Genomic DNA, 27,744 nt, shown 5'->3' on the forward strand with positions numbered 1-27,744 from the left:
AATGATATTTATTCATTCTTGACATCTCCTGAAAGGAACAAGAATAGCAGCACTGTACTAACCATTTAACATTTTCACAAAATATGATTTGTACAGCTTTTAAATCCTGTACAGCTTTTAAATCCTGTTTTCCTTCTGAAGACATGTTGAACAATCGCTTTATAAAAATAATATTAAATGACAATCCTACCTTAAAGCTCTTTTCCCAAAAAACTCTTTCTCCTGTTTTAGGGTTTTTATTTATTGGAATTAAACTTAATGCTAGTGAGCTTGAAGTGGGAGTTTTAAAATGAGGACCTATGTGCCTCATCACATGCGTTCTCCAACATAGTATTCTTGCTGAATTGCCCTTTAATTCATATTTAGTCTTTATGTCATCACTTCTATCTTTGGGAGTGTGAGAAAACAACTGAATGCCAAATGAAAGGTGGCACAGGCTGGTGCTTGTTCACTTTAACAGTGATGTCATGTAGTGCTGGCAGAAAATGGAGCGTTATTTCCATGAAGAAATGTGATGGTTTTCTGTAGTGGTTGTGTATATTTGAGGTGTATTGTAATTAAGACTTTTAGATCTTTAAACATATGAACTTGTGTATTATATAATACATAAGGTATAGCTTATGAAGGCATGTTGCACAGTTGGGAGAGTGTGTAAGAACAAATATCCAGACTGTCAAGTGCTTATTCTACTTGCATTTTTTCCAACTGTGAATCATTTAGCATCTGAATCTTCATCTGATCATCTGATTCCAGTTTCCCCTGAAACTTCTGTAGCACTGTGGGCTGTGAAAAATTTGGATAACTATTACCAAGCTATGGAAAATAGATGACTGGAATTTCTTTTTTTTTTTAATGTATCTTGATTAGCATTGTCTTATCTATTCCCTTTGTGATACTAAGAGTCACAATTTTTTTTTCATTTAAATTCACACAATATAGCAACAAATTTGTCACTGACCACCAGTGTGATCTTGCTTTAAACATCACTTTCCCTTTGTTTTCGGATCAGAATTAACTTGCAGGAGAACTGGACATTTGGTTCATGAGGAAAGGTCCTGAAAGGTCCTGTCCTGATGTTTTTGACACTGAAAGAATTTCAGCTAGGCACAATGAGACCTTTTGTGGCAACCAGCTCGTGCCTTCTAGTTTGTTTTTTTTGATCAAGGAGTCATGCTAGATTGAATAACATGACTCATTCCAGTGTGTGAACTGATGACTAAGTTAAGATGTGCTGATGAATATTTATTCCTTCTATGAAAAGCTCTGACACTAGGACTTTCTTGTTGTCTGCTTGTTCATAGAATAATGAAAAGTCTGGTGGTTTCCTTCAAAGTGTATGTATTGGCAGAAGGATCTGAGAGGCAGATTTCGCACAGCATGTGGTATAAACTGCCTTGTTTTCTCATTTTGGTGCAGTGAGGATGCTTGATGGTATTTTGACTGCACATGCTTGATACTGTAAACTCCTTTTGAGACTGTCATGCCCTTGTAATTGCTGATGTTACCTTATTAGTAGCTGCATTTTTTCCACAGAAGCATGTAGTTTATTGACATTTGTTTTTACCATTGACTTTTTTTTTTGACCATCAAGTATGTTGCTACGGAGTTTCACTAGAAAAATGTTATGGTTAGCTGACTGAACTGTCATCTTGTCTTTATTTACCTGCAGGGTTTTATGGGCTGAAGTAAGCACCTGAATAAGCTTTTAAAATGTGTCAGATAATGTAATTTCACAATGATATCACATGCTTGTTTCAGTTGGCACTTCATGCTACAATCTGTTTGTATGGTTGTTGCCCTTCTGAAGCATTTTAAAATTGGGTTATATTCTAAAGCATAAACATTTATAATTGTTACGTAATTTTTACCAATTGATTTTGGACCCGAGATGCATTGGCTGCAGAATATTTTTTTTGATATTGATTTTGCCTTAATGTTTTACTGAGTGAAAAAAATAACAATAGGAATATTTCATATTTACCCAGTTGTGTAGACAAATGCCTGTCTCACCAGATCTCTTATTAATAGTTTTTAAGAAAGCCAGGTTTTTCTGGCTCTGATTCATTTTTCCCTTCTCCTATTGGCTATTCCTAGCAAAAGTTGTTTCCACTCTAAGCAGTACTAGTCAGGTTTAAAATGACATGTGCCTGGTTATTTTTAATTTAAAATACAACACAAGGGCCAAATCATATCCATATTATAATTCTTTTCTTTAATGTCAGTTGTATTTGTTTTATTTTCCCACTGTATTACATGTATTCAAGCCTGCTTAATGAGACAGCTAGCCATGCTCACTAAAAACAGGATAACATGCAACTTTTTTTTTTCTTCATATTTAGACTAGTATCAAACAATTTCATTTGAATGTGGGTGTAAGACATTGCAGGTAAACATAAAAGTGAAAAAGAGCTGCAGTACAGTGTGGAGATGGGAAAAAAAAGCCAGATTTGGAGCATGTATCCTCTTTGTGCTAGGTAAATGAGGAAAAGATCTCTTTCAGGTTTCCTCTTTAATCAGAAAATTTCTGCCATGTGATTGCTACTCTGTTCACTCTAAGTCTAAATGTCTGGAAAGTGGTGAGGCATTTCCATACTTGATGCTTTTTCATCTTCTATTAAGACCTCATTTTCAACAGAAATCTTCTTGGAATTGCATCTGGTATGGTAGCTACTTGAGCAGCTTCTTCTGTGAGAGTATAAACATTCTTCCTCACTTTAGTTTGACTGAGAGATCAAGAAGGTGAAATTTTTGGTTTTGTAATTTTTATGTCCTACTATTTGTGTCATGGTGTATTTCTAGCTATCCTAAATCTTGCTTTTCTCGTTTATTGCAATGCAAAGGCTGTTTTGAGCTTCCTGTCAGAAGGCCCCAAGAAATCAATACTTTTGTTTCTGTGACTCTTCAACATGGAATATTTAAAAGAAATGTGCCATGAGAACCTAAAGGTTTTCTTATTTGGCATCAAGATTGTTATGGGAAGAAGAAGGGAGGCCATAAACATTCTTTTATTATTTGGAAGGCCTCACACTTTGCTGCTTTGTTTAAAAGAAAAAGGAAATTCTGTTCTCACTGCTTATACTAGGTCCCAGAATTTACAAAGTAGCCTTTTAATGTTTTATTAGAGTTTATTATAGAGATGGCTGAATGCTAAAAGATTCTCGGCACTTAGGAAAAACCCTAATGTATTGAGACATATATATTTTTGTTTTTACTGGAAATGGAATAAAACATTTTTAGTCTAAATAGATTCACATTTTAAAGTACAAATAAATATATAAACATATTTTTAAAAGCTTGTATTAGCAGAGTGTAGGAGTGCTTCAATATGTCGGGGCCTCTAGGCATAGCTAAAAATATTTAATGATGCTGCCGAAGAACCAATGTGAGCGTTAAAGTCGGAATGCTAAGGCGAGCCCTGGCTATGGCATATTTCTTCCTTTTATGCTTCTGGTTCCTAACCTGGTCTGAATGCATTTCGTTTTCCTAACTTGGACCAAACTGGGCTCTTGTCTGTCTTTCATAGGCAACTCATTCTTTCAGCATCTCCACTTTTCCTTCTTAGTCTGTTGGTCAGTTCTTTGGAGAGATGGTCCTTCAGCAAAGTCAACTTTACGGAGTGCATCACTCTATATTTCTAATTAGTCATTTTCACCTCTGGTTCTTTCCTCTTATTTTACCCTCCTTTTTATTTCTGACTTTTCCACTTTTAGTTCTTCCTTTCTTTTATTCCCAAAAGCAATCAATGTCTCTTATTTCTAATGCACGCTGTCCTTTCTTCATTCCCCTTTCCCCTGTCGTGATCCTGTCCCCAGAGCTCTCAGTCACATCTTTGAGTGTTCATTAGCTCTTTCTTGGTAGCCTCTGCTGTCTTTGATCACAGTTTATTTCCTTCATTCTTCAGTTTGATATATTTCCGATGGTTTCAATCCATTGGAATATACTTTCTCTTACAAATTCAGATTTTTTTTTGTTAGTGAACTTAGTTACTTCCCAGCACCCAGGACTTTATTCTACTTCCATATTAGAACAAAACTCATGCATTCACCTTTCTTGTTCCCCTGCATTTAGGTTTCCTGTGTGGGAGCCCGAGCATAGTCCAGTAAGTCGCCCATACTGGTTGATCGGGGGACCAAGGTTAAAGAGTTTGTATTATTCTATCGTATTCATTTTCACCGAGTTTCTCCTTGAGACAAAGTATGCCTTTCAGAAAGTGTTACTTGAACAGTGGAAATGATTCATATTTATGACAGGGGCTCTGTGACATAAGATCAGTGCATTAAACTTCTGGAAGGTGCTTTGCCTCTGAGTGATTCCCAAGTAATAAAAAGTTTTAGGAGTAAAGCAAAAGAGATTACTGTAAGCTGAAGAATGGGCACCACCATGGCTAGAACTCATTGGAACTGTGGCAGACTGTTGGGGAGCTTTAAAGAGCGGGTCATGTTTCTTTAAAGAGCAAAAGTCAGGTCCTGCACTCAAAATAGAGGCTTCACCTGTCCTGTGTTAATACTCTTAGACAAATACCTCTCAATTTAGAGAGAGGCTAAAATATATGCAGGAAAGAATCATGGTTCTGGGGCATGCCTTGTGCGGAAGAACTAGCCCAGCGGATGGACATACTGGTCTTTAAACAGCGGGTAAGAGAGAATGCTTCATTTATGTATGGGCCCAATATAATTGTATAACTAAAAATGGAACATTTTTCCACTACCTACAACGGGATAAAGTTTGGGGCTAGGGGCTGGTGCCAAAGATTTTTCTGCACTTGATACATCAGCAGGGATCTGGCAGGTGCCCTTACAAAAACAGCGCACGTGTTTGCACACATTCAACATTCCCTCTGAGACAGTTGTCTCAAACTGCCATTTAGGTTGTGCTTGGCACCTGAGATGTTTCACAGGAAAATACAACACATTCTTGATGACATACTAGGGGAAGAGTATTAAGGTCTGCATAGATGAGGTTTTGATCCTGGGAAATACAGTAGGTAAAATCACGATCAGTGGCTTACCATACCTGAATACTTACACCGTGCAGAGCGACGAATAGGTGGTGTGTGGTACCCATAAAAATCGGGCCCCACTGGGGTCCCTAGGGTTTGCTTTAAGAATCTACCATTAGTCATATGCATAAGGCATAGCACAGGCATTTCATTTGCTATACCTGCTACATTTAGTGGAGACCAGGGAGGTAATGTTTAGACAAATGAGTAGGAAAAGAACTCTTTCAGGTAACCAACTTACTACTTTATATATTCCCCTCTTTCCTTACAATGTAAGCCACTTTTAGGCTGCATTTTTGCCACATTAATACTGCTGTTCTTCTACTTTAGAGATATCTGAGAGCATTTAAAAATGTCATCTTGTACATGTGATTATAGTTTTTGCAGACACGGGGAGTTAGTATACCTCTGAAACATTTAGATGTCCATGTGTTTGAAAATGTTTATCTTCCTGATTTTTCTTTGTCCCAGTTCAGTCTCCAGTGACCTAATTCAGGCAAGCACACGTCCTGTGTTCACAGCTTTGGCAAGAGCTGATCATTCTAATGGATGTCAGCATCAACAGTTTTGCAATATTTCCATCAAGTTCTTGATTTTAAACATTTATCATTCCTTTTAAACATCAGTAAGCAGTTGATTAAGCAGAAAGATATGTGTGTGTGTGTTTTTTTTTTCAAAGCTCAGCTGTATTAATCAGCATTAGAGCTCATTGGGAATTTTTATGACAAAGTAATTTTAATGTCAAAAACTGCCAGTTTGTCAAAACCTCAACTTTTCATGGAAATGCACCAGGTTCAACAGAACTTATGACTGGAAAAGTTTCTTAGCTTTGTGGTAAAATTTCTTGTCAAATCTAGAATCTGACATTAAAGTTCAGTTTTGGGAATTTAGTAGACATGAATTAAGAGTTCCTGATCCAAAACTGAAGTACCTAAAAGTGGTAATGCAGCTGGAGAAGAAACTGCTGTGAGGGTCAGGAGGCTCATGGTTAGAGTACTCTCCAACGTCTCAAACCTGGGTCACACAGCTGCTCTCTTGACCAGTCTTGTGGGAGCTATGATTAAAGCCGGAATTTCTGCTCCTTGTTAAAAAGGTACAAGAGCTTGGTGACTAGAAACTTTCAAGTCTCCAGAGATTGAGGTCATTTTGACTGTTCGTCAGAGGTGTTGTTCTGTTCAGTGTTGTTTTGCTAGTTGTAATGCTACCAGTAGAGAACCAGTAGCTACTGAATGCCTCAGTTGAAAGCTCTGAGATCTGAAGTCTCATTAATCACATTGTAAGGTCTTATAAAATGTCATCTAAAAGGTTTGTTTGTTTTGGGACCTAGTGAGCACAAAGATACTGATTCTGATATGCATCAGATAAACATTGGCTATATTGATATACTGACATTGGTGTTTGCATGGAAACTATGGTTCACTTTCCACCTGAAATTTACTCTCTGGAAAATAGGGTAGGTTAAATATTGGTCTTTATCATACCTAAGCCACTGATTCAAAATGAGGAAGGAGAAAAACTGCACTTAATGTCCATATTGTTCTTGGTGGGCTGGGGAGTTGAACTTATCAGTAAAAAGAGATACATCTTCTGCTTTTGTGAAGCTGCCTTGTTCTTCCATTTATACGTGTGATTCATTCTTTAAAGGTGATCAATCTGCTAACAGGGACATCATCCTTAAAATAACCATCCCCTTCTGTGGTAATGAGACTGGGGGAAATCTCCAGGGTCCCGTAACTAATATATCCTAAAATACCCCTTTTCTCTGCTTGTGTAGTCCATGGCTCTAGCCCTGGATAGATCCATAAGCCTTGAGGAGAGGCCAAGATTTAGAATCTCATCTTCTCTGAGCAAATCTTATGGCTGTTGCTTGGAGACCTATTAAGTGAGAACCTCCTCCTACTTTCTGAGAATCTAGAAACTGTGTACAAGTCAGACCTAGAGTGTAAAATCTACTGGCTGCCAAAGAGTAAAAACTCTTAAGGGAATGTTTTTAAACTTTTGCCTTCGTTGACATCTCAGATCTGCTATTATAAGGGAGTCATTGTTTTATTATTTTGACTAACCCAGCACAGATTACATACAAAAATAGAAATTGTGAAGGACCTGCCAATGAGTCTTGTTGAAATGACTCGCTTTAAAGAAAATATTTAGTTGGGTATAAAAACATAGCCTGATTAAGTAGCAATTTGAAAAACATATGGAAAATAAAAGGAAATCTTTGAGATTGATATCAGTCTTAAGAAGCATGGATGCCATCAATTTTACTGAATGGTGGGAGTTTTAGAACCTCAAAGAGGAAAAAAACTTAATTACAGTGGAAATAAACCAGTTCAGGAAAGATCATAAAAGTGCTGTGACTTAGGTCTGATCAAAAACTCGCTGATGAGAACACTGGCAAAAGAAAAGACAGAGAAAGATTTATTGTGTCTATCAAGCATTGAGTTGTGTTCTGAAACACTTAACGTTTCCATGGGCTGAGAAATACTAGGATATAACATTTACATAGCAACAGAGAGAACACGCAGCTATTATGCAGATAATGACATGTCTGCAGAGAAAAGAAAGGAAAATGTTCTGCAGGCAAGGATGGGTTACTGGGCTGGGATACATGGTTCTTTGCTTTTACTGTAGGTACTTGTGCAGCACCAGGCATCACATAACTGACTGCCAGCTACAAAAAATAAGTAGATAAATAAATAAAATATTCTTCCTTCAAATATTTTTTTTGCTTTGCCTTTCTATCAGGAAACTAAATATCAATAACTAAATCCAGTAACATGAACTGTACAAAGCATTTATAGGAAACATATAGGAAATCAGCTTTGATGTTGCTAATAAAAGAGCATGTGGAAAGTCTAGCAATAGCATTGTGAAAATATTGCACATACAAATCATTAAAAAAGAAACAGGGCCAGATGTTCTTAATATAATATCAGCTTTGTCTAACGTGTGAGGCAGGTGCTTTATATAGCATGTACATGAAAACTGGCCCTGCCTTCTTATTTGGGACCAGACAGAAGCTAGCTGGGCCTTGTGCCCCTTCTGTGCCAAAAAAGCAGGGTATGAAGTTGAGCAGGGTGCATAACCTAGTCTGAGCACATCACTGATAGGAGATTACATATGACACATACATGATGTTACATATGAGATGACGCGGCCGTTCTGGGGGCCAGGAAGCATGCTCCATTACCAGCGATGTCATTTTAAGGCATTACTGGGAGATATTCAGTTGGTGTGCTGGGGACTATAGTGCAAGAACTCTACTAGAACACCTACAGGGAAATCAGGGAAATCCAAACTTGGCTAATTTTGTTTTGTTAATCCCTTAAACATTTTAGGTTTACTTTTTTTTTTTTTTTTTTTTAACTTTGGAAACCAACTTTATGGTAATTTCCTACTCCAGCCAATAAATATTTCCTTTTATCTACAAGATTTAAAATTGAAACTTTTTCAATATACTTTTCTTCTCTTTAGGGTAAAAATGCTTGGGCCATCCGCTTGCTTCCTGAGGCTAGATTCTTACCTATGAGAGATTAGGTCTTAAATTATTAACACAGTCACTAGAGGGAAAGAATGGCAGGTGGATTATAAGTTTTCCTAGTGTCAATGTGCATTTATTAAATTTCCTACATATTAAATATAAAATGACTTGCTAATATTTGTGCTAAGGTTTGAAGTTGAAGCCTTATAAATCATTTTGTTTGTTCTGATTTTCCAGAAGTAGTTTGTTTTTCAGTCTGTTCTAAAATGGGAGATCTGATGTATTTTGTTTGTAACCTTATATGAAAATGAATACTAAAAGATTAGATTTCCATTAATTTTCAAAGGAAAATGACTGAAATGAGGTGAAATCTATTTAAGAATATGACTATATAAACATATGATACTGCTCTGGGAAAAAAAAAAAAAGTTTTTTCTACATGCTAGCTCACATAATTAGATGTTAGACCACTTTTGAAAAAACAGCTATGGGAATAAAGGAATGATACTCAATGCAACTAATATAAGGCAATGGTTGTGGCACAATGATGCCAGAGAATATAATAAAAAATATCTGTTGCGATCTAAATTTAGTATTATCAGAAGCTGGGGAAAATTATGACTGAGAAGCCACTGGGGCAAGAACAAAGTCTAGTGCTGCAGATATGACAAGCTAAATGCATCTTTATTTACAGATAATTCAAATCTGAGTGGTAGTTCAGAAAATCACTGTCTAAAAATGGAAACCATTATTGTATCAAACTTCACATTGAAGTGAGAAAACAGGAAACAAGATCCCCAGTACCATGGAAGTAGTTCATGTGGACTGGCCTCTTGTGGTGGTGTTCTTTTAAAACAACAACAACAACAACAAACTAGGGAACAGTTCCGTGATGTGTGTGGATGTGTGTGCAGTGGTGATGGTGGGAGGGAGATTTGTTGAAGTTGGTGAGGGCCAAACCTTAGAGGGAAAGAGGACAGCCAAAGAATATGCTGCTGCTACTATTAATTAAACAACGAAACACTTGTGATTTTATCATGAAGAATAGATTCTCATAATGTAAAATAATGTTTTTCTTGTAGGTTGTTAAACAATGTGTGTGGTTGAAATAGAGCTCCAAATCTCACGATGTTAGGAAAGTTCTGAATTGGAATTGTTTTTGGATCCAAAGTTTTCATCTGGCTTTACTTGCTATAATGGGTTTAACCAAATCCCAAGTTCAGATTCTCTCAGGATTGTTGTTGTTCTAGATGCAATGATGAATTTAATTTCTCAGACCTGTAAGTGATGTTAAAGTTATCCGTCACTTTATGCCTTTTGTCTATTGTGTTTAGCCAAGCAATTCTGTCTGGTGTATTACACTTTTCTGTGAAACTATTCTAAAATTCAATGAACTTCTCAGATATTCTTCAGAGATACTTTCAGTGATAAAAACTTTATAGCATACAATCTGTGCATTGATATTTCGTTTACCTTAAAAATAATATACTTAATATAAAATAAGATTAAGTAAATGTATCAGAAGTGTTCTGAACCATTAACACAAAACATAATTAAAAATTTCAGTTAAATAGCTGTGTAGCGTATATACATGCGCCATTTCTCAGATATTTAAAGACTGTGCAATTGTGTTTTTACTCAAATTCAACTTTGGCTTCAGTGTGTGCCTTTTTTTTTGAACTGGGCCTGAGGTGTAGAGAAATCAAAGTGCTAGACATCATGAACATGTCTGTATTTTTGGTGGAGAACACTGACTAACTGCTTGAATTGGTTCCTTTTGGAAATTAGCACTTCTTTTGATGCACCACCAAGGGATGAACTAGTTTTTCTTTTAAAGAATAAAGTATCTGAAACCATTGCTGAAATTTAGTCCTAGCATAATTAGATACAGGTCTTTCAGAGTCAATTGGGCTGTACTTAGACTCTAATACATATCCTTTGCTCTTTAATATGTCACATGTTTACAGCTATAGAAAGCAAAGATTGGTGAGAAAGCTGTTAAAGGGATGGAAATGCATACATATTACAGGTAGTTGAAGGTAAGCTTCCTTTGGGGAGAAAAGCCAAAAACAAACTCACCTTGCTTTTCTTTAATGTCTCTTTTCCTGTTTGTAGTTTCTACTCTACGTGCAGTTTAATAGATTTTGTACTTAAAACAATATACATTTCCCCTGTTACCCTGCAGGTTTCTCTAAGTTTGTAATATCTCCAGTTGTTTTGTTTCCATTTAGTACTTCCTATTTATGGTTCACATGAAAAACGCTCACTGGGGGATTGGAACATGGTTTCTATTATCCAACTGTTGTCTGTGATGATGGATGAAAACATGAAACATCTTGAATTTTATACACTAAGGTAACTGTGCAGGAATCCTGATAATAAAATCTTGTTTTGACTAGTAATGATACGGTATGAAATTCATCACCATAGAATCAAGAGCATGCTGCAGAGGAGGGTAATTTTTCACCTATGAGACACTTTAGTGTACTTTACATGCCTTCTGTAGTATCCCCTGACAAAAACAAAAAACAACAACAACAAAAAAGGTAAGTATAACTGGAAAGATCTTCTGCTAATTTCTTAGTATCATCCTGTAAGCAAAGCTCGAGCTTTTTAGATAAGGTAAATACTTCCATACAGAAAAAAAGTTTCTTGAATGTTTCCTTTTGTCTCCTGAAAATCTGTAGCTGGGAAGAGAAACCATTGATGTAGCTTGGTTGCTTTTTTTTATTCTCAAGTGGATGATGCCTTCTGGATGGTTTGCAACTTCTGAAAAAAAAAATGCTTAGGAAACCAGGACTGGAAAAACCAAAAAATGGCCCAGAAAGTTTTATTTTTATTATTATTATTTTTCTTCTCTCTCTCCAAGTTTTTGGCTGAGGAATGAAGAAACTCACTTTTTCAGTATTGGTCACGAGATGGCACTATTACATATGGGCTTCCTGATGATCTTTGTTCTCTTCAGGCAAGTCTTTAGTTATTATCTATTGTTATCTGGGTCCTAAGACAGTTGCTTGAGAGAAAATAGCTCTGTTTCCCATATTTTGAAAGAATTGTTTAGAAAAGTTGTTTTCTGAGAACCAGGAATTTGTAGATAGACTGAACATATTGGAGACTAAACAGTGCTTATGTGCTAGTCAGTATGGACTCTGCCTCAGGATTTGGGCCGACAAGTGAGACAAGTTGTAGACCACTTTTGGAAAGTGACCTATGAAGCTTCCTCTGAGCGGTGCAGCAATGGTGGTGTTGGAAAAACAGGAAATAACGTGATAATTTTAGACAGTCTCCTTTAAAATTGCCCAGTAAAAACCTGGTTTTCTTATATTGTGTTCTTTGAAATAACACATTTTGTGTTCTTTAGCAATGGTCAAGATAATGGGAGATCTGAAGACATTTTGTTTAATACTGTGGTCTTATGAGAATGGGGATTGATTTGTATTTTTGATTAGGTTCTTTGTGCTGTGTTTTATGTGGTTTTGGAGCCTTTTTTGTAGTTTATTTCTGTGCAATGTTTAGATGCTTCAGACTTTAGAGCAGTTTTGTAAATAAAGTTTTATTACTTTTATTCAGTTGTATGCCAAGCCTTAGGCAGTACCAATTTCTAAAAGAATTATTGAAGAACTGCTCTGCTATTAAACACCACTTATGTTAGCCACACTCTACTAATAAAGATAGTTCATTTAAAGCATTATAAACTATTTCTGTCTTAAAGCCATGTTTGCTCTGCTGTAAGGTTTTCACCTATGCCTGTTTTACCAAATGCAAAACCAATTTACTTTCCTCACAGGTTCCCTACATTTTAATTGCTTTCATTTTCAAGCAACTGGGAACAGATGGGTGTGCAAAGCAGCACTAAAACACCTGTTAATAAAATGAAATTTGTAAGCTGATATGTGAAAAAAAAAGGAAAGTCTACAGGTACTTAAAGCAGAATTTTGCTAGATCTCTAGCATTTGAGGAGAGGGAAGGGAAAGATGCCTGAAAGAAGGGTCTTGAAATACTCATTTACGTTCCTTCTTCTTCAAAAACTTACCCAGCAAAAGCTGAAGTGCAAGTCATAAGGTAGTCTACAGCAGGTGAAATCTGATGAGACTGTTAACAACTGCAAGGCACTTCATTATACACCTGTGCTGTGGGTGGCTCTTAAAAGTCGGCTACTTCAGGGGATTTTCTGTAGTTGCAGAAATTCACTCAGGCAGTCCTGTCCTTAACCTGCTGTGCTTTACTGAGCAGCAATAATCCTGCTGGCAAATAGAGAGAATGTTTGGGAAGGGGCCTCTTCTACCACATGGGATAACATGTTGAGATCTCCTGGTTTGCTCCTGGGTAAGTCACATTCTGCCTGATAGGCCATCTGTAAGTTTACCCAAACCCTCTTTTATCACCTACCAGGAAAAGGGAGGGGGATAGCAACATTTAAAATATCCTTTTATTTATTTTTTTATTTTTTTATTTTTTTATTTTTTGGTTTTCCCATAAAGTGGGCATGGGTAAAATTGTGGGATTCCTGAAGGCCAGTGGTCATGCTGTGAGCAAGCCAGATAAGGGCAGAAGGGCGCCAGACCTAGATGAAAGGGCAGAAGGGCGCCAGGCCTAGCTGAAAGGGTGGAAGGACTGCTGACTAAGAGATAAGGAGATCTTGCGGAGAGTCAGATAAGGAGGCAAAGAGTTGACGCAAATAAGAGCTAACCTATCCTGAGCTCAAGCCTTGCAATATGCATGAACCTAATTAAGTTGTGTATAAGAGTGCACACTGAATGTTCAATAAACGAGTCTTGTCGATGACCATATGGTGTCGCAGTCTCCCTTTCTCCTACAAATGGTGACCCCGACGTGATGCAACGAAGGGCAATCCTCTCTCGGACAGAAAAGAAATCGGGAGAAGGACGCACCACGGTGGAGAAAGTAGGAGTTGGGTCCTCTGCAGCCAGGACGGTGCAAATCCGCCGAGCAAACGCTGGAAGGACGGCACCCCCGAAGATCATATAGATGGTTTCGGGCCATACGCGCCACCGGAGCCTGGAGAGCTGCAACAGCGCGCTGACGTCAGGAATGGATAGGCAAGTGGCGTATGAATTATTTACCCGTACCTTACAACAATGTAACGTACAGGGAATTGACTTAAAGAAAGAATTACCGGGATTGTTAGCATGGAGGTACGCGAAGAGTTGCTTTATTGTCCCACATACAGTGCATGAATTATCGGAGTGGCGAAAACTGGGTGATAAGCTATGGGATGCAATGTTAGATGATGATAAGACCATGGTGAAGCAGGGATTGTGGAAGTCCTACGGAAATTTGGTGAATAGGCTTGTGCAATCCCTGGAGCAAGCTACTGATGAACAGGCCCTCTGCAAGCTTTTGATCTGGTGCAGAGAGAATGGGTTCAAAGCCGAGCCCCACCTAGTATTCAAATCCGATGTGAAAGCAAAAAGCAAAGTGGCCGCCGGAGTCACGGCAGCCTTTGCAAGCACTTCAGGACCGGGACCGCCACGCCACCGACAACCGCTGGTGTTTGGAGATCCATCGCCAAAACCCCCCGACCTGCACCTGCAGCACCTGCACCATCTGCGCCCCCACTTCCGGACCCCCTGTCGAGCCTGAGGAACAGCCCGGCTGGGTCCAGGACTTGTTGAATCGCCTTGAAAAATTAGAGAAGGGGGCCGGGGAAGAGAAGGCGAATGAGATCAAGGAGACTGACGTTGCTGAGGGCTTGACAACAGCCAGGGGGGAGGTGCAGGGGAATTTGATCTGTCTTTTAAAGTGGGGGTTGAAGAATTGTAATGCTTTAAGTAAGGGCAGAAACCGTTATTAGGGCTATTATTTCTGTTTGCTATGTTCGTCTGTATTATGTGTTGTGTCCTTTGTATAATGATGCTGACACGAGGTATGGTTGAAAGGAGGAAATTTGTATGATCTGTAGAGTCATAATGGGATCTTGAGAAAGAAGATGTTTGCCTGCCCGGAAACTGCAAACATCCTCTAAACTAGTTTGAAGGTCAAACACCTGAGAGGGAGGAAGATGAGGAAGGCAGGAGCCTCAGACTGACGGCTGGGACCGCTTTCTGATATGCGCACTTGCGCGACCAGGACAGAAGGTTATGTGACTGAAGGCGGAGTTTGTCCGCCCCCCAGTCTGCCTGCTGGCACGTACTGGCCCTACGTGGCAGGATGCACCGGGCTTAAACAGACAGTGCAGAGAGGGGGGGGGGTGAGACTCCTAATACTGAGATCCACGTTGTCTCCGCGGGGACGCCCGCCGAGTTAGGAGCCTGTCAGCAACCCTCTAATCTGCCAACTCGAGAAGATGTTCAGTCTCAGTATCCTGCCGACAAGTATTACCTCAAGAGTAGTTATTCATACATTGCTTATTAAAGATGCTTTCACCTGAATAGAGGCTCGCAGTAGCCACATTGTTTTGGGTGATTATTGCCAAATCCCAAGCCCATTCGCACCTAATTGGCGACAAGGATCGGCTTTGGCAATTGAGACAGTGGAACTCACTAGTGAAGTGCACAGCTACGTGAGGTCGTGCCACTCGACAGAAATTATGTTTTTGCTGTTTGTATGTGTAGTCTTTAGATCTTTATTGTATAATATATATCAGCAGAGAGGACTGACTAAGCCCTATTATTAGCACACGGTCATGGTTGCGAGGAACTAGAGGGAATGTGCTGTATGAACCTTTCTGATCATTCAAATTCCATACATAAGCAATTGGAACAATTGCATGAATTGACTACACATTTACAGCACGATACAGGATTCGGCCTTGACAACTGGATAAAAGGTCTCGGTTTGGGCCCATGGCTAACATCAATTGTGCAACACTTAATTACCATAGGGATTGTGTTTATTGCAATTTTGCTTCTTGTACCATGTATCTTTAAATGCTTGCAAAACATGCTTACGCGAATAGTTAATCAAGAGTGGAATACAAGCTTAGTAGCCCAAAAAGAAAACGGGGGAAGTGTAGAGAGCATTGTTCAAACCTGGTTAATGGAAAAAGGACATAGCCAGGCAGAGCTGATACGGAGGGCTTAAGTAAGACAAAGGACAGAGTTTCCTTGAGATAAAGAAGTTGATGCAGCTGCACAAAACAAAGGCAAACAGGAACCGGTTTGATACCGGAAGAATGAAGAACCAAAAGCTGAAATACTGGCTACAAAACAAAAACAAAAACAAAAAACAAAAAAAAAAAGAGGGGGAGAATTGGGAATTTTTTAAATTTTTTGATTTATAGATATTGGAACCAGATGGGTGCCAGCGAAATGGGTGAGACCTTGGCTGGAAGCAAACTCGCCTAGATCAGATGTAGCAGGCAAGCAACCAGTACCCTAGCTGTGGAAAGTGTGAGCCTGCAGAAGGAAAACATGGGAGGAAGAAGTGTTACTGTTGTTATTAGCTGTATGTTGTAGCTTTTAGGAGGTAGTATTGCTTTTAACGCTATTATAGGGGTTAATGCTGCTTTTAGCGCTAATGGATATGTTATGCTTTTTAGGCAGATTGTTAATTATAACCAAATCAAGAGTTGTTGGCTTTGTGGAACAGCAGATCAACTCGATGCACCGGTGTTAGGTATTAAGTGTTGGGATGGTGTTGTTGATCCTATGTTGCATTCTACTAGTTGTGCCTTGCTTATTGAAATGTGTATCAAATATGATTGAGAATGCTGTAAAGAAGGTTTGGCTGGCTATAATCACTGAGCAAAACGGGTTTGATGATTCTACTAATCTTGTGCATTTTGGTGGTCGTTCCCTGCCTGATTAAGTGTCTGAGACAGACGGTAGACAAGGCGATCAAAGACATATTTTGGGTGAACCATCAAGAATCCTGGCTTGCTCAAAAACAAGAAGGGGGAATTGTGGGATTCCTGAAGGCCAGTGGTCATGCTGTGAGCAAGCCAGATAAGGGCAGAAGGGCGCCAGACCTAGATGAAAGGGCAGAAGGGCGCCAGGCCTAGCTGAAAGGGTGGAAGGACTGCTGACTAAGAGATAAGGAGATCTTGCGGAGAGTCAGATAAGGAGGCAAAGAGTTGACGCAAATAAGAGCTAACCTATCCTGAGCTCAAGCCTTGCAATATGCATGAACCTAATTAAGTTGTGTATAAGAGTGCACACTGAATGTTCAATAAACGAGTCTTGTCGATGACCATATGGTGTCGCAGTCTCCCTTTCTCCTACATAAAATATTAATTTTGTAATGAAATACGGAAACTGTTATCACAATACTTGCAAGTTGTTGGGTTTCACTCAGCAGCAGTTGGGGCTGCAGAATTCAGTAACCAGGGGACTGGGCAGCCTTCAGAGATGGCTTCTGTGCTTGCAACTTGTGCTTTCACAAAGAACTCCTCATGGATTTTTGCCTCATTTGCAAAGATTTCTTAGTTGCAAACAAGCAATAGTTCCTTGAAAAAAAAAAAAAAGTCTATTAATAAAGATTTGCAAATGATCAGAGTAACAGAGATCATATAAACAGCGTGCAGACATTCAAGAAACTAGTAAGTAAAATCAGCTGAATAGAAGAAGTGTTTTCCCAAGTCTCCTTCTGAACCCTGCTTTTGGCTTGAGTTCTCCTTAGCTCAGCTTTAAAACAGAATCAGCCGTTTCAATGATTTTTTTTTTTTTCTTTCCAAGATGCTAAATATTTTCTTTTATTATCATGAGGCTAGTGAAGTTGCTAAACCGGACTTTCTGAAGTTATGCATTCACTCTGATTTGAAGGGATAATTGATTCTCTGGGTCCACAATATTCTATTAAGATGGTCACTGACAACAGAAGTCATGCTTTTGGTAATTATTTTTCTTTCTTTTTTTTTTTTTTTTTTTTTTGGTGAACACTTTAAACTTTGATGCAGTAAACTCTTTTCACTCAAGCCACCAGAGGACATCAAAAGATAAAATCCTTCTGCCTTTATATACATAAGTAACAGCTAAAACTTACATAATTTTGAACTATCTGCTCTCTATATGTACTATATTTTTCTTCAGTGCTACCTGAATACCTAGACTTCAGAATGGTTTCCATCTAATTCATAAGTGTAATATAGGTGAAAGCATACAAATATTTCTTGCTTAAGCACCAAGGAAATAATTCTTTGTTACAGTAAAATTTTTACATCTTCAGGCCATGCTCTAAAAAGTGTCAGAGAATGGTTGAGGTTGGAAAGGACCTCTAGAGATCCTCTAGTCCAACACCCCTGCTGCAACAGGGACATCTGGAGTGCGGGGCACAGGGTGGCATCCAGGTGGGTTTTGGAGATCTCCAGAGAAGGAGACTCCACAACCTCTCTGGGCAGCCTCTTCCAGGGCTCTGTCACCCTCACAGTCAAGAAATTCTTCCTCACATGGAGATGGAACTTCCTGTGTTTCAGCTTACACCCATTACCCCTTGTCCTGTCACTGGCCACCACGGAGAAGAGCCTAACCCCTTCCTCCCTACAATCCCCCCTCAGGTACTTGAACATGTTGATCAAATCTCTTCTCAGCCTTCTCTTCTCCAGACTAAACAGGCCCAGCTTGCTTTTTTTTGAGTCTTTCCTCATAAGATAGATGTGCCAGTCCCTTAATCATCTTTGTGGCTCTCTGCTGGACCCTCTCTAGCAGCTCCATGTCCTTCTTGTACTGAGGAGCCCGGAACTGCACCCAGTACTCCAGGTGTGGCCTCACCAGAGCCGAGCAGAGGGGCAGGATCCCTTCCCTTGACCTGCTGGCAACGCTCCTCCTGACACCGGCCAGGATCGCATTGGCCTTCTTGGCCACGAGGGCACACTGCTGCCTCATGGTTAACCTGTTGTCAACCAGGACACCCAAATCCCTCTCCACAGAGCTGCTTTCCAGCAGGTCAGCCCCTAATCTGTCCTGGTGCCTGGGGTTATTCCTCCCCAGGTGCAGGACCCTGCACTTGTTCATGTTGAACCTCATGAGGTTCCTCTCTGCCCAGCTCTCCATCCTGTCTAGGTCTCTCTGAATGGCAGCACAGCCCTCAGGAGTGTTGGCCACTCCTCCCAGTTTGGTGTCATCTGCAAACTTGCTGAGGGTGCACTCTGTCCCCTCGTCCAAGTCACTGATGAACAAGTTGAAGAGCACTGGGCCCAGTACTGAACCCTGCAGGACACCACTGGCCACAGGCCTCCAACCAGACTCAGCCCCATTTATCACCATCCTCTGGTCCATCCAGCCAGTCCTCAATCCACTTCACAGTCCACTTGTCCGGTCCACACTTCCTAAACTTTCCTGTGAGGATGTTATGGGAGGCTGTATCGAAAGCCTTGCTGAAGTCAAGGTAGACCACATCCACAGTTCTCCCATAGCCTTCTATAATGAGGTACCTGGCTGGATGGGTGATCAGGTTCGTCAAACATGACTTTCCCTTGGTGAATCCATGCTGACTACTCCTGGTCGCCTTCTTTTCCTTGACATGCCTAGAGATGGTCTCTAGGATGAGCTGCTCCATCATCTTTCCAGGGAGAGAGGTGAGGCTGACTGTAGTTTCCCAGGTCCTCTCTCTTATATTTTTTGAAGACTGGTGTGAAGTTGGTTTCTTCCAGTCCTCAGGCACCTTCCCTGCCCTCCATGACCTCTCGAGTATCAAGCAGAAATGTGATGGTTTGTCTATAGTATAATATCAGCATATTTAGTTCAGCATGAGTTGATTGTACACTGAATTTGTAACACTGTAGCGTTGCTCAAAACTTAATAAAAAAAATGAAGTGCAAGGCAGCTTTATAAATATAGAGCTGGAAGGAAAATTGTCAAATGCGTAATGACTTAATGTGCTCTGTGATTTTTGGACAAAGCCCAGTTGTACTTATGGCAGAAGACAGCGAATCTTTTATGTCGTCGGTGTATGGCCAATAGATGGAAATACATCCCTATAATGAATGGTGTTTGGGACTGGTCTTTTTAGAGAGTTGGAGTAATAGCAATATTAAGCTTATGTTAGCAGTCAAGTTATGATTCCTAGAAGATCATGAAAGACTCTTCATAAAGGAAGTATGAGGCAATGAAAAAAAAAAACGTGAAGAGGTAAGCTTTTCTTTGCTTTAGATTGTACCATTACACAACATTTTTTCATCCACCTCTTGAAAGATATACTACAGTACTCTTGTAAAACTATAGATCAAAGCATTTGGATGCCTTTGGATGATTTGGATGAGTTTTTTTTTTTCTCTTTCTCCAATTGCTGTTGAAAATTTTTGGAAGTTTTACTATGCCGTTGTCCAGAGATACTTTGTTTCAGCAATTCTTATCTCTTCCTGGAAAACAGTTGGCCAGGTTATCTGTGCTTGTATTTAAACGAGGCACGTGATATGTTGGATGATTTGACTCACTTGTGACCTCTGTGATTTGTTTGGCACTTGTATCTGGGAAAGGAAATATTCAGGCTGTATTTGCTAATATTATTATATTGTTATAGTCTCCACAGATTTGGTTTAGATATCTTGTGATCTTTTTGGTGATACCTAATGCCTTGTCATTTTGGTGAACTAGTGTTCAGACTCAAGTTCTTGTGTTTGAAACTCCCTTGTACTTCTTTCACCACTTGATCTCCCAAAGCTGGGTTCTTTGCTGAACTCAGAGTTTTTCTGTGGTGGGACTGAGATACACAAACCTACTTTTGACAAGGTAGACCCTAACTATTGCAAGGGATCATGTTAATTTCAGATCTCAGTGTTGCTATGTCTTGGTGGATATGGTACCCTCAAGTGTAAGGGGTTACAAAGTGCTTCTCTTTGTCTTAGCTTTTGCATGACAATGGTGGTATTTTTCTAAATAAGTTTCAGTGCTTCAAGCTGTCACAGCCTTCCCTCCCTGCCCCCCACATTTTCCACATGCCATTCCTACTATTAAATTGCAGACATCACAGTCCAAATTTTCCTCTTGGGAGTGGAGTAACTGAGAGGAGAATTTGTCTGTTTGTGTTTGGAATGACACAAACTGCCTGGAAACCATTTGAACCATTCACAAAAAAAATCAAGCCTGGCATCCTCCTGCTGTTACTGCCAGTAAAAAGCTATGATATGTGTGCAAGGCACTTACTCACGGTGATGGGTGATGAAACAAATGTATAGATAAGCAGAAAGAATTCCAAGCAAATTCTGGAGGGCCCTTAAAGAAGTCCTTAATTGTTTTGCATTAGTCTGTGCCAGAAGGCATGCTAAGGCTGTTCTGCAACATCTTTTTGTCTCTATTTAAAGTTAAAGTGAATATAAAAGACATGCACTGTAGAATGGTAGTAAGTTTATTTCTGAAGAAAGATGACATTTTGGCTCATATGATTTCTTAAAGAACTTAAGAAGTTTGCCTAGAGGAACTGATGCAGTATAGCTGTCTTGCCCCATATTGGCATGAATTATATGTGTGTGTGTGTATATATATATTTGTTTTGCTTCTGTTTTTCCTATTTTATTTGAGGATTGAATTGATCAGCTTCTGTGGAAGACAAAGAACAGTGATTGTCTTTCTCCATGGTGAACTCTGGAAGGAGAATGCCAAGGTTTGAAAGTGGTGATTAACGAGGGGCTTTTTGGAAGCTCATCCTCTTCCTTGCGCTACAAATTGTGTTATCATGGAATCATAGAATGTTTAAGGTTGGAAGGGACCTCTAGAGGTCATCTAGTCCAACCTCCCTGCACACACAGAGTCACCTAGAGCACGTGGCACAGGACTGCATCCCAAGTGGGTTTTGAAGATCTCCAGAGAAGGAGACTCCTCAAATAGGAGTTATAGGTGGCTTGCAAAGCATAGTTAAGAGCCCAGCTCCCCATGTGTGCATCATGTGACAAGTGTTGATTAAGCTATATTTGTGTTACTGTTCTGAATTCTAGAAAATGATGTGGAGCAAATATTTATACTACCAGATGAAATCTCTTATTTCCATGGTTGGAGGAATTTGCATGATGCCAGGCACTGAGCCTTAATGAACAGAATTAGAAAAATGCTTGGATTGGGATGTTTTCCATAAAATAAGTACATTCCTAAAATAGTTGTACCCTCTGTCTTGTTTGTATCTTTTTATAGCTTTTTAAGTACATGCAGTCTTGCTTTCAACACCTGACACTGCCTTTTATGCACTGCTTGTAGTCCCAGTACTACTCTTTTTCAGTAGAGCTGAAAAAACTAGTTCTTTGTCCAAGAATTCTGCTTACTCCTCATTTCCTTCTTCAGATTTAATTAGGCCCAGAGTGTCTAAGACTTTAAAAACAAAACAGCAAATTATTTTCAGAAGGCATAGAATACTTGCCCTGTTTCTACCTTGCCCTATATGCAGCTTTCCCCTGCCAGACTGATGCTGGCTGTCTGGCTGTCACGTTCAGTAAAACCACCTGCGACTATGTGTTAGGCCAACCAACATTCAGTCATCTCGAGTTGGCTGGCAGGTGGAGTTTTGCCCTGGCGGTCATTTTGTGTAGAGATCCTGTATGTCACTTGTATGCATGTTTCACAGAATAATCATAGAATCATAGAATAATAGAATGCTTAAGGTTGGAAGGGACCTCTAGAGGTCATCTAGTCCAACCCCCCTGCACACGCAGGGTCACCTAGAGCACGTGGCACAGGACTGCGTCCAAGCGGGTTTTGAAGATCTCCAGAGAAGGAGACTCCACAACCTCTCTGGGCAGCCTGTTCCAGTGCTCTGTCACCCTCACTGTTAAGAAATTTTTCCTTAAGTTCCTGTGGAACTTTTGGTATTTCAGTTTCCGGCCATTTCCTCTAGTTCTGTCGGTGGCCACCAGTGAAAAGAGGCCAGCACCATCCTCCTCACTGCCTCCCTTGAGGTACTTATAGCCACTGATCAGGTCCCCTCTCAGCCTTCTCTTCTCCAGGCTGAACAGGCCCAGCTCCCTCAGCCTCTCCTCATAGGGCAGATGTTCCAGGCCCCTGATCATCCTTGTGGCCCTGCGCTGGACTCTCTCCAGCAGCTCCACATCCCTCTTGTACTGTGGAGCCCAGAACTGGACACAATACTCCAGATGTGGCCTCACCAGGGCTGAGTAGAGGGGCAGGATCCCCTCCCTTGACCTGCTGGAGACGCTCTTCTTAACACACCCCAGGATCCCATTGGCCTTCTTGGCCACGAGGGCACACTGCTGCCTCATGGTCAACTTGTCGTCCACCATGACACACCCAGGTCCTTCTCTGCAGAGCTGCTCTCCAGAAGGTCAGTCCCCAACCTGTACTGGTGTCTGGGGTTATTCCTCCCCAGGTGCAGGACCTTGCACTTGGCCTTGTTGAATTTCATGAGGTTTTTCACCACCCAGTTGTCCAGTCTGTCCAGGTCCCTCTGGATGGCAGCTCAGCCCTCTGGGATATCAGCTACTCCTCCCAGTTTCATATCATCAGAATTGCTTTAGATATGACACCTGGATGTGGCTCGGCATTTGAAAATTGGCTTGCAAAGAGACTTGAAGTCTTCCTTTTTCAAGCACCTTCCATTGGGGAGGTTAGAGAGTCAGTTCTTGATGAAGATTAATCTTGATGAAGATGGGAAAGATGCTTTTACAGTATACTTGTGTTTTTCTGTATTTGTGGGCTGGCTAGGGGCCCACCTAGCTCCTGATTCAGACTAGCTTCTAACCCTTTCCCTAGGCCAAGGTGTGCCTTCGAAGGGGTTTACGGAGAGGCAGAAGGTTCAGCCCATCCTGCTGGGAGCCTTCCTGGGATGGCACAGCACTGTGAAACTGCCGTGTATATTGAGGATGGGAAGTCAGAAGGGCATATATGGAGCCCGCCTTGCTGACTGCATAAATCTTCATGACTTTTAGGCCATTGGTATTGCTTGATGCCCTTTTAAGGCCTTGTATATCAAATCTTTGAGTCTCCCATGTTGAGAATGAAACTTGCACAATTGACTTTTGCCTCCTTCCCTGCTGTTGCATTTGCATTTCATTCATGTTTAATGCCATAGGGTGTAGATGAGCAAGACAGACTGTGCTTGGGTAAGCTGGACAGCTAGTTCTGCTCTTGGGGGCCCTGCTTGACAGCAGCTTTCCCTGATAAAACCTAGCAGGACCTTCCTTCATAGGGCTAGCCAGCCTTCTCCCTCACATCTCAAGGGAACTTCCTGAGATCTCGTACTTCCTGATTGGAAAAAATGTTTGTAATATGTTGCAAAAGTAAATAGATATATGGAATTGTGGTGTATATTTATTTTGCTGGAGGTCTTTTTGGAAGCTTTAATACAGGCAAAGGATATTTCCTCAGGTTTCATAGGAAAGTATAAGGAAATCTATACTCCCAGCTGTTTGAATTAAAAGGAAAAAGTCCAAAAATGAAAGGTCTAGGCTGTTTTGTACTGTTCGAAGAGTGAGAACAGATTGATAATGCCTGTCTGGAGTATGTCTTTGTCAAGGAGATATCTTAAGTGTGACCCATGACATCTTCCTACATGCATGAGGCAACAACTAAATTTTCACAAGAGAAGACATTGACACTTTTGAAATTCCCTTGTGTGTTTTTTTGTTGTTGTTCATGTGGAAAGTGTCAGTCAGATCAAATCTTGGGGTCTATGATTTCTTATAGCATTGAAGCTTATTTGTTTTATTCCATGCATTTTTAGCCTGTACCAAGTAGACCTGAGAGCTGGAATACCCACAACTAGCTTAAAATGATCTTAGCACCATTTATATTCTTTAGTTGTACTCACACTAATGTAATTTCCAAAGGCTTGCTCTAAATTAAAAAATAATAAACCAAAATCCATCAGTATTTCAAATGATCAAGTTCTGCTCACTTGCTACTGTCACCATCCAGCAATCCTCTAGTTGTTTTTAGCCTTCCAAGACAAGCAGAGCTAACCTGGTGCCACTTTCTAATTTTTTTTTTTTTTTTTTTAAAAAAAGGCAAGTCACCTTTTAATAAAGCTTAATGAATGCAAAGCTATACTGGCCATTGTTATCAAAGTATTTGTAATAAGGAACAAATAACATGAAAAAATTTAATCTTGTTATCTTTAAATATCCTTGAAAATTTCTTCCGAGAAGCCCTGTCTTGTAGGGGAACTACTGATGCCAAAATAATGTTACCTGTGCATATATAACATCCCATCAGACTGGAGCAAGGAGACCAGTTGTGCACATGTAACAGGCATATGAGGTGAAAAAAATGCTTGCACAGCTCGTTGGGCTTGCATAGTAATGAAATGTGAGCATAAATGTGAAAAGTTTTTACTGAACAAGACTTTGTTGTTGCTGTGATTAAGGTTCAGCATGAAACCATGGGAGGCCTGGATGTAGATCAAGCCCAGTTAAGAGGAGTTTTCAGTTGTGCTGGTGTTCACTGAAGTGTTGTTTAAAGTTCCTTGGCCTGCAATAACAAAATGATTCTTTGCGCAGCTCCAACTTGGTCTTTCTGGTCTCCTGTGTCCAAATAGCCCTGTATTCCTTTTGCACCAATTGAAGGAGCTCACCTACAAAGGAAAAGCCAAAAGAAGTGAAGACAGCTTTTCTTTTTTTTTTTTCCTCCAGTTGTCATAGAGAAAAGTTTGGGAATCGAACATTAAAAAGCATCTTAAAAGTAAGCATATGCATTAAAAGCATATTCAAAATGCTCCTTCTCGGTAATGAAGATATTCCAAAGCAACCCAGTAGCACAGTTGCTCTCTATAGATGAGAATAGGAAGGATCAACTCTGGGAATCTTTTTGATAAGTCATGCGCAAGTCTCACTAGTGACTTTTATTACCAGCAGAAAGATTGTAAATACCCACTGATTGATCATCTTTGGCCATATAGAGTGACATATGCATCAGGTTTTGGTTTCAAAACTGCTGATGTTCATATTTAACCCAAACAATCCAATCTTGGAAAATTAATATGGTACAATAATTTTTCTTGTGAGGTAATGTCTTTTCAGAGGTTATATTTTACATACATATCATCAAATATTAGTACTTATGCATCCTGCCACAGCAGCAGAATTAATGTTTGCTATAGAAATATATAGAAATATGGTGAATGCCAGGTGCACTACGGTGTCTGTCTTCTATACTTTTTTCCCCCTCCTCCTGTACAGAAGTGGGATATGAATGACCAGAAAAGAAGAGGTGGTGCTTAGTAAGCAGAATAGGTCCTATTCTGTGGTGCCTGCAGCCAAAATAAACAAATGAGAATAATTGCCACCACAAGCATTTTACAGTAGACCTGCCTTTTTATTAATGTTGTTATTAAACTGCAATAAATGTTGTAGGCTGCTGTTGGGACCAAATGCCCTCCCAGCCCCCTTAACTTTTCAGTTGCTGTCTGTCACTAAAGGCTATTAAGTTTATCATGGAGCAAAATCAGACAGTGCAGGAAGCAGTCTGAATGTTAATGTTAACCTGTAATAGGATTTAAATAACTGTAAAGAAAAATTAGACTGTGGTGGGACAGAAGAGCTAGTTTACCTTAACATAAAATAAAAGAGGATATATTGACCTGACTTACTTAAATGTAGTTATTACGTGCTCTTCAGGGAGGAAACTGGAGTACCAAAGCAGGAAAAATAGCCTTTTCCTCACTTGTACAAGTGACAAACAGCTTCTTGCTTTAATTAAAAAGCAAATCTGTAGGCGCTGCATGTATGTAATAATGCAGATGCCCTGCTGGCTACCTCTTATATGAATTCCTTCTGGAATAACAATTGATATGTAAAAAAAAAAAAAAAAAAAAAAAAAAAAGTGAGGTATGCTGCTACTTCTGTGGTTTTGAGTTACTTTCTGCTTGTTTGTCTTTAAACGAGTCTAATATGGTTTCCGTTTGCTACAGAAGCATGAAGGTAGTGAAGACGATTCACTATCCCCATGTTGTTTGAACTGGCCTAAAGCTTTTATGAAATTGTGTGGAAAAACCATGCACGACTCAGAACTCACTCCGCCTCATGTGGCAGCCTCCATGTTTGCTTCCAGTCTCCCCTCAGCCCCACATAGGGGTCACTTGACCTTGTGCATTAACAATATTCTGCAACAACGTGTGTACGTGACAGTGCAGGGACCATAAACAAAATATGCAGGGAACTCGGAGGGTCACAGGTACATGCTGAATGCCTAGTGCTGAAGGAGAAATTGTTTAGTTTTCTGTAGTTACTCTGAAATTTTGGAAAAGGTCCTCGTTAAAGACCTTGGTTAAAGTGTGACTACTCCCAACAAAATGCTCAGGGTGGCAGGGCTCTGCTTTTGGTCTGTATATATGGGAGTGCTTGAGGCTGATTTCAGACTCTGGCCTTGTGCTGCTTGTGTGGGGATCACTTGTCTCCTGTGTGGCTTCGTTTCTGTATGGAAACCTGAGGAGTCTGGGTGGATGAAGTGAGGGGAGAGATGCTGGACTGGGGTGCATGACGGGCTCTCCCTGGGCAGCCTCCCTATATCTCCCTCCTGGGAGGCTCTGAAGTGGTAGCCTAAAGAAATACCTGCCTTGCTCATGACTTTTTGGAAATTCTACTGCTGGAAACTCTAAAAGTTATACAGGCCACCCCCCAAAAAAAAAAAAAAAAAAAAAAAAAAGGTGTTGGATGGTTTTTACTTTCCCTCCAAACTAACCATGATAGTATTTGAATTTATGATCTCGAGAAACTGAAGCACCAAAAGTTCCACAGGAACTTAAGGAAAAATTTCTTAACAGTGAGGGTGACAGAGCACTGGCACAGGCTGCCCCGAGAGGTTGTGGAGTCTCCTTCTCTGGAGATCTTCAAACCCGCTTGGACGCAGTCCTGTGCCACGTGCTCTAGGTGACTCTGCGTGTGCAGGGGGGTTGGACTAGATGATCTCTAGAGGTCCCTTCCAACCTTAAGCATTCTGTGATTCTGTGAGTTGAGCTTTGTCATATGCAATTGGTCATCAAATCTGTTGAAGGAAAACTTAATTGATTAGCTTTCATAGCTTAAGGTATATTAAAACTTATTTTTCTTCATATCTATTTTACCTCTGAGTTTTATAGGCATTCTTAAAGACAAAATTTTGCTTGTTTTTTCTGTACATCATGAAAAACAAAATTGATTAACTTGTAACATGTAGATCTGTATTGCCTCCTTGAAGCATTGTTCTGGTGCATTTTATGAAAATCATTAAGCAAATAAGCAAACGAGTATCACTTTTAGCCATCCCATGAATCCAATTAGCTCTTTTAGAATTAGCAAGTTAAGAACCATAGCATCAGATCTACTACTTGAATCTATCGTACTAATGAAAACCAAATTATTAACAATAGTCGCCAAAACAGCTTCTGAAACAATTTTAAGTAATTTTTCAGGACCTTTTTAAAGCAAACAGCTTTCATTTCCTACTTAACT

This window comes from Tinamus guttatus, unplaced genomic scaffold, assembly GCF_059628265.1.
Source record: "Tinamus guttatus ecotype Peru unplaced genomic scaffold, ASM5962826v1 Tinamus_guttatus_pri_ptg000288l, whole genome shotgun sequence".
NCBI lineage: Eukaryota > Metazoa > Chordata > Aves > Tinamiformes > Tinamidae > Tinamus > Tinamus guttatus.